General features: G+C 47.2%; 1 pseudogene; it reads left to right on the forward strand.

The window, feature by feature from the left end:
* Positions 1-3,348: 3,348 nt before the first annotated feature.
* Positions 3,349-12,204, forward strand: LOC147119000 (uncharacterized; annotated as a pseudogene).
* Positions 12,205-20,094: the final 7,890 nt, after the last annotated feature.

Here is a 20,094-nt window from a genome sequence, read left to right on the forward strand (position 1 = left end):
CCTTTAAACCCTCTTCAATAAAAGCAGTAACCTTCTCCATCGCCAAATTGGAAATGTCTTCTTTTGTATATAACTCTTGATAAAAGCTGCTAGCCGCCTCTAAAATCTCCCCACTTTCATGAATGATCTTCTCCCCAACCTTCAACTCTTCAATTAACGATAATCTCTGTCACAGCTTCTCTTGCTCTAGAAAATATCTAGTGCACCTTTCGCCCTCCAATGCATCTCTAGCCTTTGCACGGAGAATGGCCCCCTTGCATTTTTCAGCTTGCAATAATTTCCAGTCTTCCTTTAGCACCCGGAACTTAGTCCCTGCTCCCTTATCCCCTCCGTCAACTGCTTTACAGACATCCGTAAACCTTTTGTTTATATTCTCTTCTCGACTCCGGTTAGCTGCCGCTCTCTTTTTCCCATAACATACCGAAAAAACATTTACCTCATATTTGAAATTGTCCCACCAAACTCTTCTTTCTTTCAAGAACAAAGGTTCCTTCTGAGCATTCTTTATTTTATTTATAATCCCTTCTTTATAAGCAATTTCTTTCAGGTATTGATTGTCTAAAATCCACACCCCTGAACCGATCTTAACTCTGCTGTTCCTAATTCTAAGAACCATCGCTAAAAAATACTTTTTTATAATAAATCTCCATCACCTCAGAACTTAACCCTTCCCGCATTAACACAAAATCTATTCGGCTCTGTTTTAAAACATCACCCACCCAACCTGATCTGGAGAAATCCCTTTTTATGGGGTTCCGGTCCCTCCATAAGTCTCTCACATTTAAATTTGCTATCATTTTTACAATCATCCCTCTGGAGTTAACATCCTTAAAGGTCATCTGGGCTGAAATGTCCATCCGAGATAAAAATACATTAAAATCCCCCACTATACAAGGATTTTCCACCTCTGCCACTTCAGTGAATAACCCCCGAAAAAACTCGCGACGCTTGCAATGGTCGTTCGGTGCATAGATATTAAAGAGATCGCAATTAAATCCCTCCATTTTTACCCTTAGCCATAAAAATCTCCCCTCAGCGTCCTTGTCCACCAAGGCAACATTCTCCTTTATGGACGGACTCACCAAAACAGCCACCCCTCTACGGTTATTGATGCATAACTTGCAAACACCTCTCCCTTCCAAACCTTCTGAACTCTTTCTAGAATATCCTCATCCCAAAAGGTATCTTGCAGACACAACAAGTCCGTGCCTTTAAAACCCTGCAACAACTGTTGCAATTTCCTCTCACCCCTCAGTCCGTTCACATTAATCGAGACCAATGTAATCATGGCTCCAAAGAAGGGAAGTATGCCTGATAATCTCCCCATCATTTAATCTCTGGCCCTTCCCTCCTCACATGCTCCTTCCCAACTTTTCGGCCAGCTGTTGCTTTTTCCTGCAGCCTCCGACTCCTTTTCACCTCCTGTTTGAACCTTCCCTGCTGTTTCAGCCTCTTCCTTGCATTAAGTTTGGACCAAGGAGCTGCCCTTTCTCCCTCCTTCTGCCCCTCACTAACCTTTCCCTTTCCACATGATGACACCCCATCCCGAACTTCCATGTCTCTGTCCCCCTCTAATTCCTCACTCTCAAGCTCTTCTGCAACCCTCTGTGCCTGCTCCCCGTCAGATACATAATCCTGCTCCCCGTCAGATACATCACCTCCCATAGAGGGTCTTCCTGCTATCGCAGTTTTTCCAACAGTGCCGCTCCCTTCGACCTCATCTCCACCTCTGACCCTTGCTCCCTGGGACAATGGCACACCTATATTGTTCCCTTCTGGCGTCTTTGTCTCGCCGCTCTCGTCCTGCTGCCCCTTTTAGGCTCCTGCCTCTTGCACCCTCTCCTTGTCTTGCCCCCTCCTGCTCATCGAGATGTCCAACTCCTCGTCTTTCTTTGGAGTACTTACGTTTACCATGCACCCCGCTCCCGCCTCCTCTCCCCCCGTGGACATCAGATTCTTTAGGGAGAACTGAACCGTATTAAGGCTCGAGTCTGCACTCAACCCTTGCTGCCCGCTGCTGTCTTTGTTCTTTTCCACTGTACTTGGTGTGTTTTCCACCATCTCCATCCTGTTCTCTGCTCCGCAGTTTTCTGCCTCTTCCTGTGCTCTTTTCTCCTTCAATTTACCAGCTATGTCCTCCGACTGCTCCGCTCCTCCAGCCGTTCCACTCACACCTCCTGCTCCTTCTCCCATCTCCTCATCACTCATAGAGCTTTCTTCTGCCTCACACTCACAGCGGGTGGGGCCTTTGTGACACACCCCACAGCTCGCTGCCTTGCAGCTCCGAGCGATGTGTCCAGACTTGCCGCAATTATAACAGTGCAAGTCTGGACAGTTTCTTACAAGATGGTCGTGTCCAAGACAATAATAGCAAACCTTCACTTGGTTATCATGCAGTACTCGAAAGTACTGCACTCCTTCCAGTGTCTCAAATTTCATGCTGTACGGTAATGACCTCACCACCTCTGGGAACCGCACCTTTACGTAACGGGTTCCATCTGCTACCCGTGTTCCTGGATAGTACCTCCTCTTTATTGCTGAGCAAATTTTAATGTCCCACGACTCTAACTTTTTGATTAGCACATCGTCCTCAATATAAACTGGCAAGTTTAAGAATGAGACCACCACCTCTTCCGAATATAGCAGAGATACCTCCAAGAACTTATCGCCAACTTTCAGACTGAGTAAAAGTCTTTCCACCTCCTCTCGGCCACTGACCGTCACCTCGAACCCAACATTCGGCTTTGGTCGGCAGGCAAAGCAGCTTCCCTCGCCACAGTCCTCATATACCACTTGGATAATATCCCAAGCTCCTATCTCCTTATCCTCGCACTGAACCACCACCGTGTTTTCTTTTCCAAACCTCCTGGGGACCCGGCCCAAATCTTTGGGCCTTTTTCTTTCCCTTCCAACCACAGTTTCTTACCTAATTAAATTCCTCTTGGGAACACTGTCCTCTGAGGGGTCCGTCTCCGGCCCCCTCAGCGGTCATCTGGCTGTTTTTTGTGGGCCAAAAAGGCCCTGAAACCTGAAAACAGCACCCCAAAACCCACCACCAACTTTTTGCGGACCGATCGGGACGGGCGATTGTGGAGCAGGAGGGAGAGCGCGGGGGCCATGAGCACATGCGCGGGACTCAGAGTCAACAGAGTGCTTTCTGGAGCATGGGGGCTTGTGGGTATTGCAGCCGCCATTACTGCTGATTCTTTCAACCAACCTGTGCAGCAGCTTGGGCCTGAAAATCAGCTTCACTGCCCCTAGGGTCGGAAAGAGGAAAATTAAACAATAGTTTGCCTCTGATCCTTTTCTGAACTCAATTTACAGGGTTATAGAAGTGGAGCAGCTACAGGCGGGAAGCTCAGACCAAACCTCACGTCAAAATCTGACAGAGTTGCTCAATTCATCAGGACCTGAATATCATCGGCCTTTGCACATGGAAGGAGAAAGCAGCGATCGCAGCGTTGACAAACTGCACACGTGTTCGGTGTGTGGATGCGGATTCAACCAATTGCCTGACCTGGCGAGACACGTGCACCGTCACACCGGGGAGAAACCTGGTAAAGGTGGGGATGGCGGGAAGGGATTCAGTTCCCCGTCTGCATTGGAAGTTCAATGGCGCAGTCGCACCAGGGACAGTCCGTTCACCTGCTCCATGTGTGGAAAGGGATTTTTTTGTTCATCCCACCTGCAGACACACCAGCGAGTTCACACTGATGAGAGACTGTTTAACTGTTCTGACTGTGGGAAGAGCTTTAAAAGCCCCGGGGAACTGAAGGGACACCAGCTTGTTCACACTGATGAGAGACCATTTCAGTGTCCTGGCTGTGGGAAGAGCTTTAAAAGCCCCAGGGAACTGAAGGGACATCAGCTTGTTCACACTGGGGAGAGACCATTTCAATGTTCTGACTGTGGGAAGAGCTTTAAAAGCCCCGGGGAACTGAAGCGACACCAGCTTGTTCACACTGACGAGAGACCATTTCAGTGTCCTGACTGTGGGAAGAGCTTTAAAAGTCCCCAGTATCTGAAGGAACACCAGCTTGTTCACACAGATGAGCGACCATTTACATGTTCTGACTGTGGGAAGAGCTTTAAAAGCTCCAGGGATCTGAAGGGACACCAGCTTGTTCACACTGCGGAGAGGCCATTCACCTGCTCTGTGTGTGGGAAGGGATTCACTCAGTCATCCCACCTGCTGGCACATCAGCAAGTTCACACTGGAGAGAGACCATTCACCTGCTCCATGTGTGGGAAGGGATTCGTTCAGCCCACCAACCTGCTGGTGCACCAGCGAGTTCACACTGACGAGAGACCCTTTAAATGTTCTGACTGTGGGAAGAGCTTTAAAAGCTCCTGGGAGCTGAAGCGACACCAACACCTACACACTGGGGAGAGGCCGTTCACCTGCCCCATGTGTGGGAAGGGATTCACTGTGTCATCCACCCTCCTGTCACACCAGCTTGTTCACACTGACGAGAGACCCTTTAAATGTTCTGACTGTGGGAAGAGCTTTAAAAGCTCTAAGAGCCTTAAGAGACACCAGCGTCTTCACACTGATCATCGAATCTAACAGCACAGAAGGTGGTGATTCGGCCCATCGTGTCTGTGCCGGCTCTTTGAAAGAGCTGTCCAATTTAGTCCCAAACCCCAGCTTTATCCCCAGAACTCTGCAAACTAGTCCTCTTCAAGTACATGTCCAATTACTGTTTGAAAGTTCCTGTGGAACCTGATTCCAGCATCCTTTCAGATGGTGCGTTCCAGATCTGAACAACCTTCTGTGTGAAAACAATTCTCCTCATTCCCCTCTAGTTCTTTTAGCAACTATTTTAAATCTGTGACCTTTGGTTACTGACCCACTTGCCAGAGTGAACAGTTTCTCCCTACTTGCTCGATCAAAACCCCTCATCATTTTGAACACCTCTATTAGGTCTCCTCTTAACCTTCTCTGCTCTAAGGGGAACAATCCCAGCTTCTCCAATCTCTCCACATAACTGAAGTCCCTCATCCCTGGTACCATCCTGGTCAACCTCCTCTGTACCCTCTCCAAGGCCTTGACATCCTTCCTAAAGTGTGGTGCCCAGAACTGTACACAAGACTCCAGCTGAGGCCAAAACTCTGCAGCTGTACAAAACCCTGGTTAGACCACACCTGGAGTACTGTGAGCAGTTCCGGGCACCACACCTTAGGAAGGATATATTGGCCTTGGAGGGAGTGCAGCGTAGGTTTACCAGAATGATACCCGGACTTCAAGGGTTAAGTTACGGGGAGGGATTACACAAATTAGGGTTGTATTCCCTGGAATTTAGAAGGTTAAGGTGTGATCTGATCGAAGTTTTCAGGATATTAAGGGAACAGATAGGGTAGATAGAGAGAAACTATTTCCGCTGGTTGGGGATTCTAGGACTGGGGGCATAGTCTAAAAATTAGAGCCAGACCTTTCAGGAGTGACATTAGGAAACACTTCTACACACAAAGGGTGGTAGAAGTTTGGAACTCTCTTCCGCAAACGGCAATTGATGCGAGATCAATTGTTAATTTTAAATCTGAGATTGATAGGTTTTTGTTACCCAAAGGTATTAAGGGATATGGGCCAAAGGCGGGTGTATGGAGTTAGGTCGCAGATCAGCCATGATCTCATTGAATGGCGGAACAAGCTCGAGGGGCTGAATGGCCTCCTCCTGTCCTATGTTCCTAACTAGTGATTTGTAAAGGTTCAGTGTAACTTCCTTGTTTTTGTATTCAATGGCCCTCTTTGCAAAGCCAAGTATCCCATACGCTTTCTGAACCGCCTCACCAACTTGCCGTGGCACTTTCAAAGATTTGTGACTATGGACCCCCAGGTCCCTCTGCTCTTGCACCCCCTCAAAATAGTCCCATTTAGATTATACGGCCTCTCCCTGTTGTTTCTCCCAAAGTGCATCACTTCACACTTATCCTCATTTAATTTCATCTGACTTGTGTCTGCTCATTTCACAGTCTGTCTCTGTCCTTCTGAAGTCTGCTACTACTATGCTCACTATTTACTATGTTGCCAAGTTTTGTATCATCCGTAAACTTCAAAATTATACACCTATACCCAAGTCCAGGTCAGTTATATATAACAAGAAAAGCAGTGGTCCTAATACCGACCCCTGGGGGAACCCACTGCATACTTCCCTCCAGTCAGAAAAACATCCCTCAGCACTGCTCACTGCCTCCTCTCCCTTAGCCAATTATACCCAAATTACCATCAGCCCTTTAATTCCCTGTTCTTCTATTTTCCAAGTAAGTCTCTTATGTGGTATTTTATCAAATGCCTTTTGAAAGTCCATATATACAACATCTACTGCACTACCTTCATCAACCCTCTGTTACTTCATCAAAAAACTCAATCAGTTTAGTCAGACACAATTTACCTTTAACAAATCCATACTGGCTGCCCCTTATTAACCCATGCTTCTCCAAGTGAGAATTAATTTTGTCCTTGACAATGGTCTCTAGTCGTTCACCCACCACTGACATTAGACTGATTGGCCTGTAGTTACCAGGTTTATCCCTCTCCCCTTTTTTAAACAGGGTGTAACATTTGCAATCCTCCAGTCTTCTGGCACCACTCCCATATATCTGAGGGAGATGGAAAGATTGTGGTCGGAGCTTCTGCTATCTCCACCCTAGCTTCCCTCAGCAATCTAGGATGCATCGCATCTGGACCGGGTGACTTGTTAACTTTGAGTGATGACAACCTATTTAGCACCTCCTTTCTATCCATTTTTATCCAATTTCTCTGCTCCCCCTCTACTGCGACATTAACTTCATCCTCTTCTTTTGTGGAGACAGATGCTAAGTACTCATTCAGTACCTCAGCCACGCCCTCTGCCTCCGTATGATGGGCTCCTGTTTGGTCACTAATCGGCCCCACCATTCCTTTAACTATCCTTTTACTTTTCATATGTTTATAGAAGATTTTTAAGTTCTCTTTTATGTTACCCGCTAATCTTTTCTCATATTGTCTCTTTGCCCTTCTTATATCCTGTTGCATTTTCCCCCGCACTCTCTGTATTCTGCCTGGTTTTTGACTGTATTCTGTACCTGACATTTGTCGTAAACCTCCTTTTTCTGTTTTATTCTAACCTCGATGTCCTTTGTCACCGGGAGCTCCAGCTTTGGATGCCCCGTCTTTCCTCCTTATGGGAATATGTTTGGTTTGTACCTGAACTATCTGAGCCTTGAAGGCCTGCCATTGGTCAATCACTGTTTTCCTGGATATACTTTGTTTCCAGTCCACCTGTGCTCGATCCCTTCTCACATCACTGAAATTGGCTCTCTTCCAGCTGGATTTTCACCATTGATTTTTCTTTGTCCCTTTCCATAACTACTTTAAACCTAATGATATTGTGATCACTGTTAACCAGATCCCTCCTGCCCCAGAACTGATGAGAGGCCCTTTAAATGTTCTGACTGTGTAAAGAAGTTTCAGAGTTCATCCCACCTGCTGAGTCACCAGCGAGTTCACACAGATCCTCAAAGAAAGGAAGATGTTTTAGAAAGGCTGGCGGCACTAAAAGTTCGCAGCCATCTCAGAGTAGTGTCCCTTTAATTACAATCTCACAGAACAAGGAGAATCACTGTCCCTTTAACTACCACAAATCCCTGTGTGGAGGAGAGGGGGAGATACAGTCTGTCCCAGTAACTGTCGCAGAACAGAATAAGCGACCCTGTCCCATAAGGGCTTGACCCTCCCGCACACCCTGCTTTTCCTCAAGCGTCTCATCCTTAAAATTCTCATCCTTGTTTTCAAATCCCTCCGTGGCATCGCCCCCCCTATCGCTGTAATCTCTTCCAGCCCCTACAACCCCCCGAGATATCTGCGCTCCTCTAATTCTGGCCTCTTGAGCATTCCCGATTTTAATCGCTCTACCATTGGTGGCCGTGCCTTCAGCTGCCTGGGCCCTGAGCTCTGGAATTCCTTCCCTAAACCTCTCCATCTCACTACCTCTCTCTCCTTCTTTAAGATGCTCCTTAAAACTTATCTCTTTGACCAAGCTTTTGGTCATCTGCCCGAATATCTCCTTATGTGGCTCGGTGTAAAATTTTGTTTTCTAATGATCCTGTGAAGAGCCTTGGGATGTTTTACTACATTAAAGGCGCTTTATAAATACAAGTGGTTGTTGTTGTTTCGTGAAACTAATAATAAATTCCCCAGAGGGAAAAAAACTTGTACTTTTACTCCCAAATATTAAAATGTTTGGTCTACAGAAGCACGGGGTTTATCTACTTTTATTCATGAATTTAAAAAGTCTCTATTAAAACCTGAGCCAGTGTGTTGTGAGACAAAGAGCCTTGTGTCCAATAAGGGGAATAAAGGCCCACAGCCTCCCCTGGCCCCGGGCCCTGAACAAGGGACTGGAGAAATAACAACAGAGAATGCTGGAAAAACTCAGCAGGTCAGGCAACATCCGTGGACAGAAATTTGAGTTGACATTTCGGGTCAAACCCTTCTTCAAAACTGGACAGAAAAGAAAATAGATCGAAGGCAGGGCTGCGATCGGACAAAAGAAGTGAAAGAAACAAAAGAAGTAAAAGAGACAATAAAAGGTATTCGAAGCTAGACGAGATGGTAATAGGCTGAGATTAGGTGTAAAGTGTACTGGCAGGGCAAGAGATAGCTGCCAGGTGTGAGAGAGAAACAAAAGGAAAGGGGGGGGGGAAAGGAGTGGAAAAATTACAAGAAAAAAATTAATGGGGGCCGAGGTTATGATCTGAAATTGTTGAACTCGATATTGAGTCCGGAAGGCTGCAGAGTGCCTAATCGGAAGATGAGGTGCTGTTCCTCGAGTTTACGTTGAGCTTCTGTGGAACAATACAAGAGGCCAAGGACGGTGAGGTCCAAGTGGGAATGGAGCGGTGAATTAAAATGACAGGTGACCGGAAGCTCGGGGTCACCCTTATGGACTGAACAGAGGTGTTCTGCAAAGCGGTCACCCAATCGGCGTTTGGTCTCCCCAATGTAGAGGAGACCGCATCGTGAGCAGCGAATACAGTATACTAGATTGCGAGAAGTACAAGTAAATCGCTGTTTCACCTGGAAGGGGTGTTTGGGGCCCTGGACAGTGGGAAGGGGGGAGGTATAGGGGCAGGTGTTACATCTCCTGTGCTTGCACGGGAAGGTGCCAGGCGATGGGGAAGGGCTGTTTCGAGGAACAGCACCTCATCTTCCGATTAGGCACTCTGCAGCCTTCCGGACTCAATATCGAGTTCAACAATTTCAGATCATAACCTCGGCCCCTATTACATTTTTTCTTGTAATTTTTCCACTCCTTTCCCCCCCACCCCCTTTCCTTTTGTTTCTCTCTCACACCTGGCAGCTATCTCTTGCCCTGCCAGTACACTTTACACCTAATCTCAGCCTATTACCATCTCGTCTAGCTCTTTTACTGCTTTTGTTTCTTTCACTTCTTTTGTCCGATCGCAGCCCTGCCTTCGATCTATTTTCTTTTCTTTCCAGTTTTGAAGAAGGGTTCGACCCGAAACATCAACTCAAATTTCTCTCCACGGATGTTGCCTGACCTGCTGAGTTTTTCCAGCATTTTCTGTTGTTATTTCGGATTTCCAACATCTGCAGTATTTTGCTATCTTACTAAGGGACTGGAGAAACTCGCTGCCCTGCGGATCAGACAATCAGCTGGCGCTAGTCCCGCCCCTCAGGCTCCCCGATTGGTTGGAGGCCCCACCCCGCTCGCTCCCTATTGGTCGGAAGCTCCTGTCAATCAGGCCGTGGGCCCGGGTCACGTGTCTCTCACCGACTTTACAAAGAAAGCCTCGCGCGGTCGTCGGGCGGAGCTGCAGGTCGGAGGGAGCAGGGTCGGGAGATTAATAAACTGCGGGTAGGCCACGCAGCAGGGTTTATAAAGTTGAAGAATGGCCTCAGGCCTGAATGAGATCCAGCGGCCCGGTGTGTGTTCCACCAGACGGCAGCGGTGAGGCTTTTTCTCGGTGACAGGCCCGGGTTACGCGGTGCCATCTTGGTGGAGGAAAGACAGAGCGGTTCCAGCTGCAGCAGGGCTCATGCGCGTCCATCTTGGTACAGGAACAATGAGTGGGCGGGGTTTCAGGGTCCCAGCGACCAGGAGATACAATCATTGACTCATTGATTTTATTCTCACTCTGCACACAGCGGGTGTAGAACTGAACTCAACCAGCGTAGAGGGAGGGGGAAAACTGGGAGTGGAGGAACGAAATGTTGGAGATGGTGCGATGGGTTTGGATTTCAGCACAGGGAGGGATGGGGATTTACGGCTTTGGGGGAACAAGAGAGGAAAGAATGTCCCATAGAAACTAGAATTGTCTGTTCTGAATTTCTATCCTGTAATTACAGTGATCACTTTTGTAAACTTTTTACAGGTGAGGATTTGCAGACGGGAAACTCAAAACCAAACATCACATCAAGATGTGACAGAGTAAGACAATTTATCAGGACCTGAATATCAACGGCCTTTGAATGTGGAAGGAGAAATGTTTGTCTGTTCTGTCTGTGGGAAAAGATTTCAAACATCAGTGTGACTGGAAAAGCACCGAGACACACACACCCAAGTGAGAGTGTTCCAGTGCACTGACTGTGGAAAGAGCTTTAACCAGTTACACAGCCTGAAAAATCATCGCACCATTCACAGCGGGGAGAAACCGTACACATGTTCTGTGTGTGGACGAGGCTTCAACTGATCGTCCATCCTGGAGGGATACAAGGACACCCACACCATGGAGAAACTGTGGAAATGTGGGGACTGTGGGAAGGGATTCCGTTGCCCATTCCACCTGGAAACTCATTGACGCATTCACACCGGGGAGAGGCCATTCACCTGCTCCGTGTGTGGGAAGGGATTCACTCAATCATCCTACCTGATCAGACACCAGCGAGTTCACACTGGAGACACGCCGTTCCCCTGCTCCATGTGTAGAAATGGATTCACTCATTTATCCACACTGCTGCAACACCAGCGAGTTCACACTGGGCAGAGACCGTTCACCTGCTCCATGTGTGGGAAGAGATTCACTCAGTCATCTAACCTGCTGAAACACCAACTTGTTCACTCTGATAAGAGACCTTTTAATTGTTCTAAGTGTAAGCTGAGCTTTAAAAGTGCAAATGGTCTGCTGAAACACCAACGCACTCACACCGGGGAGAGGCCGTTCACCTGCCCCGAGTGTGGGAAGGGATTCACTAATTCATCCAACCTGCTGACACACCAGCGAGTTCACACTGACGAGAGGCCGTTCACCTGCCCCAACTGTGGGAAGGGATTCACTCGTTCATCCCACCTGCTGAGGCACCAGCGAGTTCACACTAACGAGAGAACTTTTAAATGCTCGGACTGCGGGAAGTGCTATAAAAGTTCTGGGGAACTGACATGCCATCAACGTGTTCACACTGATGAGAGACTGTTCAGGTGCTCTCACTGGGACTGATTTCAGGCAGTCATCTGAACTCACTGTACACCAGCGCACTCACACTGGAGAGAAGACGTTCACCTGCTCCGTGTGTGGGAAAGGATTCACTCGCTAATCCCACCTCACTGATCATCAACTTGTTCACACTGATGAGAGACCTTTTAAATGTTCTGACTGAAGAAGAGCTTTAAAAGCAAAAGGAAACTGATATAACACGAATGCACTCACACTGGGGATTGGCCGTTCACCTGCTCCGTGTGTGGGAAGGGATTCACTCAGTCATCCACCCTGCTGAGACACCAGCGAGTTCACAATTCACTGCAGGGGTTGGATTCTGCTGTTATTGCTGCTGTTAATCACATCCAGGACTGAACCATGTTCATTCTGACAGTTGGGATTTATTTCTGCTGAGGTTAATGACCCCTACAACTAGGCTGGAGTTTATTATTCTGGATATGTGTCAGCTTTGTTTTCAATGCATTTTTGTAGATTTTTGTCTTCTCACCTGAGTGCTTAGCATCACCTGGCTGGAGCTCAGAAAGGACAATCTGGGGGAGGATCGTACGGCGGGAACAGAACTTCAGCCTGGACACAGTCCTTCAGGGCCACACTGAGAGGGGCAAACGGCACTTTGGTCTTTCTCGTCTCTCTTCACTGACAGCAAAGTCCCCGTGTGGGTAATCTTGAGGCCTGTAAGAAATGTGTCCCAGCCGCGCTCTTCCATGGTTCAGAGCTCCTCGGCACGGAACAGAAGGCTCCTTTACAACTGTGTTTGGAGTCAGGAAGAACAACGGTGAATGCTGGAAACATGCTGTCAAATCAGAGATTTGTGTAAAACTGCGATCTGTTCCTGACTGAAAGTGAAACGGCAGGTTTAAGATTCCAGTCTAAAAATTACTGGTAATTATTCTGTGAAGATTTATAGTGTTTATATGACAGTCCTGAGTCTACCATTTTAAGGCAGGTTAAAATATAAATTGGTTAAAGTCTGCATTAAAATAGCAGACGGAGGAGTTCACAGGAGCCTGTTAACTGCTGGTACAATTATACAACAGACATTTGATCCCCAGATAAAGAAGGACCTGCAGCGTGTTTCCAGGAATTCCCTGTTTTATTGATGTGTGTGTGTGTTAGTCACCAGGACATCCAAAAATACACGACCTGGAACATCCACGGAGGTGCGATCCCGACAGTTACTCTGGGATCACTCCCGCTGTGGAACTCCAGCACTGACCCTGCTGAAGGTTGTAGGCTCAGGGAGTGGGGCCTCCAGGAGTGGATGGTAAGAAAGCTGGGCTTCAGTATCCTGACAAATATATGGCGAGGAACCAGAGGAATCCTTACTGAGGAACCGTCTGGGGTTTTACCAGCCAGCGTAGGTCTAGGGGTGAATGATCCCTGACTCCCCGAACTGTCTTACATTGAACCCAGTTCAGATCAAGGTGAGTTCAGTTTACAGGAGAATAGGGACAAATATTACAGACAATTGAGGGAGTCAAAAGCAGCCATTAGAGAGGCTAAGAGATCTTTGGAAGATGGTGCACAATTGTGGTAATAATAGTAAAAGCTTTTCCAGCTATGTCAGGAGTCAGAAGACATAGTTACACAGAGTTACATAGAATTACAGAGTCTACAACACAGGAACAGGCCATTCGGCCCAACTGGTCAATGCCGGTGTTTCTGCTCCACACGAGTCTCCTCCCACCACTCTTCATCTAACCCTATTAGCATATCCTTCTATTCCTTTCTCCCTCATGGGCTTATCTACCTTCCCCATGAATGTATCTGTGCGATTCGCCTCAACTACTCCTTGTGGTAGCACGTTCCACATTCTTATCTCTCTTTGGGTAAAGAAGTTTCTCCTGAATTCCACATTGGATTTATTAGAGACTGTTTTATATTTATGACCTGTAGTTTTGGACTCCCCCACACGTGGAAACATTTTCTCCAGGTCCACCCTCTATAACCTTTTCATCATCTTAAAGACCTCGATCAGGTCACCCACCGGCCTTCTCTTTATTCCAGAGAAAAGAGCCCCAGCCTGTTCAGCCTTTCCTGATAAGTATATCCTCTCAGTTCTGGGATCATCCTTGCAAAGCCTTTTTCCACCTTCTCCAGTGCCTCTATATCCTTTTTATAATATGGTGACCAGAACTGTTCACTGTTCGCCAAGTGTGGTCCAACCAATGTCCTATACAAGTTTAACATAACTTTTCTGCTTTTTAATTCTATCCCTCTAGAAATGATCCCCAGTCCATTGTTTGCTCCTGTTATGGCCTCATTAACCTGCGTCGCTACTTTTAGTGATTTGTGTATCTGGACCCCGAGATCCCTTTGCTCCTCTACCCCATTTAGACTCTTATTTTCTAAGTAGTGTGTGGCCGCCTTATTATTCCTACCAAAATGCACCACTTATTATAACATTAAATTGCTAATTGCCCTCCCATTCTGGAAGCTTATTAATGTCTCCTTGCATTTTTTAAAATATTAGTTCATGGGATGTGGGCGTCACTGGCATTTATTGCCCATCCCTATTTGCCCTTGTGAAGGTGGTGGTGAGCCGCCTTCTTGAACCACTGCAGTCCGTGTGGTGAAGTTGTTCCCACAATGCTGTTAGAGAGGGAGTTTAACCCATGATTTTGTCACAGTCTTCTTCAGTATTAACTCTACCTCCCAATTTCGTGTCATTGACAAATTTTGAAATTGTACTTTCAATTCCCGAGTCCAAATTGTTTCTGTAAATGGTGAATAACAGTGGTCCCAGCACCGATCCCTGTGGAACACCACTTCCCACCTTTTGCCACTCCTAACCCCTACTCTCTGTTTTGTAACCAGCTTGCTATCCATAAACAGTTTGTAAGATCGACAAGATGACCCAGGTCAGGCTGTGTGGAGTGAAGGGCCAGACAGCAGAATGGATGGAAAGCTGGCTACAAAACAGAAATCAGAGGGTTGGAGTTAAGGGAAGTTTGTTGCCACCTTTCCATCCATTCTGTTGCCTGACCTTTGACTCCACACGGCCTGACCGTGGTCATCTTGTAGACCGTACATACTGCAGACACAGTGCAGCAGTGGTGGAGGGGGTGGATATTGAGTCCTGTGGCAGGGGCGCTGATGAAGTGGATTTCTCTGTGAGTTTTGAGGCATCGCTAGTGGCATTTTTCACCACTTTCCACCTTTAAAAAACAACCTTGCTGCCAGTTTATTAAAGCCATTAACAGCCGCTCGGGTGGGACACACCAATAAATGAGGCCTTGCTTCCCTCACAATGACAGGCCTGAACCCGAGTTAGAAAACATTTAGTAATTAAACCAGACTGGGCGGGGCCTGAGGTGCGAGTCAGTAACGGAAAATTGGTGGCCAGCGTACTTCACACCAGGGCTGAGGACCCGGGGACTCGGGTTTCTGTATCATTTATTGATTGTTTATTGCCCAATCTCAATCAGACGGGTGGGTCATCTTGCTGTCCGGCGGAGGCGAGGTTCCCCAATGGAGGGCTCTCTACGCGGGGGTCCTTCCCTGCACCATTGGGGATCTGGGGTGGAGACTGTTGTAAGGAGCTGTCATGTGCAACAGTTTTTAAACTCCTTTCTGGACTCCAAGGCCAGATGTGATGTTTGCGGCCTAGAAGAGTCCATGGGCCGTGTATATATTCAGTGTGAGAGGTTGCAGCCCCTGTACAGTTACCTGAAGGGGCTGCTCCTCAACTCTTGGTTACACTTTAGCCCCACGCTCCTAATCTTTGGCTGCCCGGTGTGGAGTGGGGTGGGTAAGTCGGAGGATCTTCTCCTGGACCTGCTCTTGGTCCTGGCGAAAACAGCAATTTGTCGGCCCAGGATGGGCGGGGCCCATGGGGGTCACTCTGGCTGCCTGCCTCTCTCCCGCCTGCCCGGGTGTCCCTGGAGAGGGAGCAGGTGGTGTCCACCGGTTCACTTGATACCTTCCTCGACTGGTGGGCACGGAAGGTATCAAGAGGCGATAATCGATCCTCACAATCACATTGTGATGTAATTATTAATTGTGTGTGTGACAAATACATTTCTTCTATTTTGACACAAAAGCTCTACTAGACATGTTAAACTACTAGTGATTTAATCAGGGCTGCAGCTGCTGAAAGATTGACTGTACTGAGGTTTGTGGCCAGAGCTGGCAGACGTGTTGTTCTGAAGTCTAATGTCTCACACCTGAAGAGTCTGTTTATGTTGTGTTGTAATGAACTTTTTCTGTTGCCTGGTGTCAGAAATAGAAATCAAAGGGAGATGATGTTTCTTACAAGCCCCTATTATTTCTTGATTTATATTCTGTCCCACAGTGTAGCTACTGTTAGGGGGCCTATAGACCACTCCCACCAGTGACTTCTTTCCCTTACTATTTCTTATCTCCACCCAAACTGATTCTACATCTTGCTCTTCTAAGCCAATATCATTTCTCACTACTGCACTGATCTCATCCCTTATTAACAGAGCTACCCCACCTCCTTTCCCTTTCTGCCTATCCTTCTGAAATGTCAAATACCCCTGAATATTCAGTTCCCAGCCTTGGTCACCTTGCAACCATGTCTCTGTAATGGCTATCAGATCAAACCCATTTATTTCTATTTGTGCCATCAACTCATCTATCTTGTTATGAATGCTGTGTGCATTCAGATAAAGAGCTTTAAATTTTTTCTTTATACCATTTTTCCCTACTCTGACTCTACTTGCTGGTGCCCGCTTATGTTGGTACGCTCTGTCTCCTCCTGTCACACTCTGGTTATCATTAACCCTATCCCCACCCTGCTCTATTGCCTTCTCCTTTCTCTTTGACTTTCTAAATTCCCCTTCACCTGAACCCTCCCAGGTCAGCCATGATCTCATTGAATGGCCAACTCCTCGAATCACAGAAACATACAGCACAGGAGATCATTTGACCTGTCGTGCCTGTGTCTTTGAAGGAGTAGTTGTGCTCAGGCCCACACACACACCTTTTGTTCCTCATCCTCAAGTACCTGTCCAGCACCCTTTTAAAATTATTTATGGATTCAGGTTCCATGACCTTTTCAGGTCGAGCGTTCCAGATCCTGACAACTCTCGGCTGGTACAGAAATTGTTGAACTCGATGTTGAGTCCAGAAGGTTGTAAAGTGCCCAATCGAAAGATGAGGTGTTGTTCCTCGAGCTTCCGTTGAGCTTCATTGGAACTGTGTCGGAGGCCGAGGACAGAGAGGTCAGAGTGGGAGTGGAGCGGAGAATTAAAATAGCAAGCGACCGGAAGCTCAGGGTAATGCTTGCAGACTGGACGGAGGTGTTCAGCAAAAGGATCACTCAAGGGGTGTTTGGTCTCCCCAATGTACAGGAGACCACATCGTGAGCAGCGAATACAATATACTAAATTGCAAGGAGTACAAGTAAATCAATGTTCGGTTTCATCCCAAGAAACCTAGAGAATAGACCGAAGAGGGTGACTTTATTTGAAGAGTAAAGGTTACAGATTAAAGCAAACAGATTGCCAGAATATTAATAACCCCTATAACTGGGCTGGAGTTTAACATCAGCAGAAACAAACCCCAACTGTCAGAATGAATATGGTTCAGTCCTGGATGGGATTAACAGCAGCAATAACAGCAGAATCCAACCCCTGCAGTCACTTGTGAACTCGCTGGTGTCTCAGCAGGGTGAAAGACTGATTGAATCCTTTCCCACACACGGAGCAGGTGAATGGCCTCTTCTCTGTGTGAACTCGCTGGTGTCTCAGCAGGTGGTGTGACAGAGTGAATTTCTTCCCACACGTGGAGCAGGTGAACGGCTTCTCCCCAGTGTGAACTCACTGGTGTCTCACCAGGGTGTATGACAGAGGGAATCCCATCCTACACATGGAGCAGGTGAACGGCCTCTCCCCAGTGTGACTGCGTTGGTGTCTCAGCAGACCATTAGTGCTTTTAAAGCTCTTCTCACAGTAAAAACATTTAAAAGGTCTGTTATCAGTGTGAACTCGCTGGTGTGCCAGGAGGTTTGATGAAGCATTAAATCCCTTCCCACATTCAATGCAGGTGAACGGCCTCTCCCCAGTGTGAACTTGCTGGTGTGTCAGAAGCTGGGATGATTGAGCGAATCCCTTCCCACAGTCCCCACATTTCCACGGTTTCTCCGTGGTGCGGGTGTCCTTGTGTCTCTCCAGATTGATCGATCGGTTGAAGCCTCGTCCACACACACAACACGTGTACGGTTTCTCCCTGCTGTGAATGGTGCCATGTTTTTTCAGGCTGTGTAACAGATTAAAGCTCTTTCCACAGTCAGTGCACTGGAACACTCTCACTCGGGTGTGTGTGTCTCGGTGCTTTTCCAGTCACACTGATGTTTGAAATCTTTTCCCACAGACAGAACAGACAAACATTTCTCCTTCCACATTCAAAGGCCGATGATATTCAGGTCCTGATGAATTGAGTGACTCCGTCAGATCTTGATGTGGTGTTTGGTTTGAGTTTCCTGTCTGTAAATCTTCCCCTTCTAACACCCTGTATAAGGAGTTTACAAAAGTCATCACTGTAAGTACAGGATAGAAATTCAGAACAGACAATTCTAGTTTCTATGGAACATTCATCCTTCTCTTGTTCCCACAAACATGTGGTCCAATCAAACTAAAAGAAGCCAAAATAAGCAACAAAGTCCCAACAAAAGCAAAGGGACTTTTCCAATTAAACCAGAATGTTGTTCCCAGTATCTGAGAGACACTCTGTACCCTGAGGTGCCCGCCGGTCGAGGAAGCTATCAAGTGAACCCGTGGACATCGAATGTTCCCTCTCCAGGGCCTCTCGGGCATGGACAAGACAAAAGACGATAAGAATTAGGCGCAGGAATAGATCATACGGCCCCTCGAGCCTGCTCCGCCATTTAATAAGATCATGGCTGATCTTTGACCTTCACTCCACCTTCCTGCTGGATCTCCATAACACTTGATTCCGCCAGAGTCCAAAAATTTCTCTCTCTCAGCCTTGAATATACTCAACAATTCAGCATCCACAGTCCTTTGGGGCAGAGAATTCCAAAGATTCACAACCCTCAGAGAAGAAATTGCTCCTCATCTCAGTCTTAAATGGCCGACCCCTTATCCTGAGACTATGCCCCCTAGTTCTAGACTCTCCAGCCAGGGGAAACAACCTCTCAGTATCTACCCTGTCAATCCCCTTCAGAATCTTGTATGTTTCAATGAGATCACCTCTCATTCTCCTAAACTCCAGAGAGTATCGGCCCATTCTACACAATCTCTCATCATAGGACAGCCCTCTCATCCCAGGAATCAATCCAGTGAACCTTTGCTGCACCTCCTCCAAGACAAGTATATCCTTCCTTAGATAAGGAGACCAAAACTGTGCACAGTACTCCAGGTGTGGTCTCACCAAGGCCCTGTACAACTGTAGCAAGACTTCCTTACTCTTATACTCCAACCCCCTTGCAATAAAGGCCAATATGCCATTTGCCTTCCTAATGCTGTACCCGCATGTTAACTTTCTGTGTTTCCTGTACGAGGACACCTCTCTGAACACCAACATTTGTTAGTTTTTCATCGTTTAAAAAAATATTCTGTTGTTCTATTCTTCCTACCAAAGTGAATAACCTCACATTTCCCTTCATTATACTCCATCTGCCACCTTACTGCCCACTCACTAGTCTATCTATATCACTCTGCAGACTCTGTGTTCTCCTCACAGCTTACTGTCCCACCTAGCTTTGTATCATCAGCAAACTTGGATACATTACACTCGGTCCCTTCATCTAGGTCATTAATATAGATTGTAAATAGCTGAGGCCCCAACACTGATCCTTGCGGCACCCCACTAGTTACAGCCTGCCAACCAGAAAATAACTAGTTTATCCTTACTATCGGTTTTCTGTCCATTAACCAATCCTCTATTCATGCTAATATATTACTCCCAACTCCCTGAGCTCTCTTGCATAGCAACCTTTTATGTGGCATCATATCAAATGCCTTTTGGAAATCCAAATATACTACATCCACTGGTTCCCCTTTACCCACCCTGCTAGTTATATCCTCAAAAATCTCTAATAAACTTGTTAAACATGATTGCCCTTTCATAAAACCATGTTGACTCTGCCTAATCATATTATGGTTTTCCAAGTGCCCAGTTACCACTTCCTTAACAATGGATTGCAGCATTTTCCCAATGACTGATGTCAGGCTAACTGGCCTGTCGTTCCCCGTTTTCTCTCTCCCTCCTTTCTTGACCACGGAAAAGAGGCAGGCAGCCAGAGTGACCCCCCCCCCAACTCCCCTCCCCTGGTCCTACAAACTGCTGTTTTCACCAGGCCCAAGAGTAGGTTCAGGAGAAGATCCTCTGACTTACCCACCCCCCTCTGTACCGGGCGGCCAAAGATTGGGAGCGTGGGGCTAAAGTGTAACCAAGAGTTGAGGAGCAGCCCCTTCAGGTAACTACACAGGGGCTGCAACCTCTCACACTGAATATATACACGGCCCGTGGACTCCTCTAGGCCGCAAACATCACATGCGGCCTGGGAGTGGGTGAAGGTGATTAAAAACCTGTTGCCCAGGATGCTCCATCTCCCGGGCACTGGGACCTGGTTGGGAACAGAGGCCCTGAAGCCCCGCCCACTCTGTGTTCCTGGCCAAGATGACTGCGCATGCGCCGTTATCCCGCCCTGTCCAACATGGCGGCCAG

The sequence above is a fragment of the Somniosus microcephalus genome, chromosome 4, assembly GCF_052327205.1.
Source record: "Somniosus microcephalus isolate GS21.2 chromosome 4, FLI_Smic_1.0, whole genome shotgun sequence".
Lineage (NCBI taxonomy): Eukaryota > Metazoa > Chordata > Chondrichthyes > Squaliformes > Somniosidae > Somniosus > Somniosus microcephalus.